Raw genomic sequence first — 890 nt, 5'->3', positions numbered from 1 at the left:
ACCGCGGCTCTGCAGCCCAGAAAAGCCCTTTTCTCTTTCAATCGAAAAACCCGCCCTGGCCGCCGAGAGCAGCGTCACAGCAGGAAGCGGGACAAATAAACGCCTGGGTTGCTGTCGCCTCCTCTCCTTTACTATCGACACCTCCTTCCCCAAGGACAGCGCACAACTCATCTCCCCTGCTGAGCCAGAGCTGCCGGGATTTATGGACACACACACGAGCACTCAGGGAGTGCTTTCCCCCCCTCCTCTTCAGAGAACTCCCAGGCTGGAATCGTGTCCTTGTTTGCTCCTAACCTGCCGGATCCCTCTGTGGCATCATTCATACTTCACCCCTCTGATGTGAAGAGTGATGTGCTCCGTTTCCGAAGGACAGGGCTGTTGTTTCAGCTGTCTTGCTCTCTCAAATAGTTTAATCATTTCCCAGCCACCCAGCCATGAAGGATTCCCACTGAACTCATCTTTTGACAAGGTTTAGTCTGACCTGTAAAACCAGGTGTCTTAGCCCCACCCAAGCTTCTCCCAGCACCCTGAAGCCAACCTACCACACCCTTGAAAAAACACCTGACAAAAACATCTTTAAGAACTACAAATGATTTCACGTTCTCATAGTACTTTTGGCCATTGTGTCCTTTCAGTTTCACCTTCCCATCTTCCAAACAGAGAGGATTCTCCACATTTTAAATCGCTCAGCCAGTTCTCAAGGAGGATTTCACTAACAAACAGCTCTGCCTTGGCTGCCCTGGGTTGGGTGCCAGTGAAGCCTTTAGAGCTTTATATCAGGTTGATTTAAATCAGTTTTGCCACAGCATGTAAAGGGGTGCCCATGGGTCAGCACCTCACAAATGGAGCATCTTAGAGCTTCCTCCCTGTGCCACCCAAAGACATTCCTG

Source organism: Corvus brachyrhynchos, unplaced genomic scaffold (genome assembly GCF_000691975.1).
Source record: "Corvus brachyrhynchos isolate BGI_N302 unplaced genomic scaffold, ASM69197v1 scaffold68, whole genome shotgun sequence".
In the NCBI taxonomy this organism is placed as follows: Eukaryota; Metazoa; Chordata; class Aves; order Passeriformes; family Corvidae; genus Corvus; species Corvus brachyrhynchos.
Note: the sequence above shows the minus strand (reverse complement) of the source record.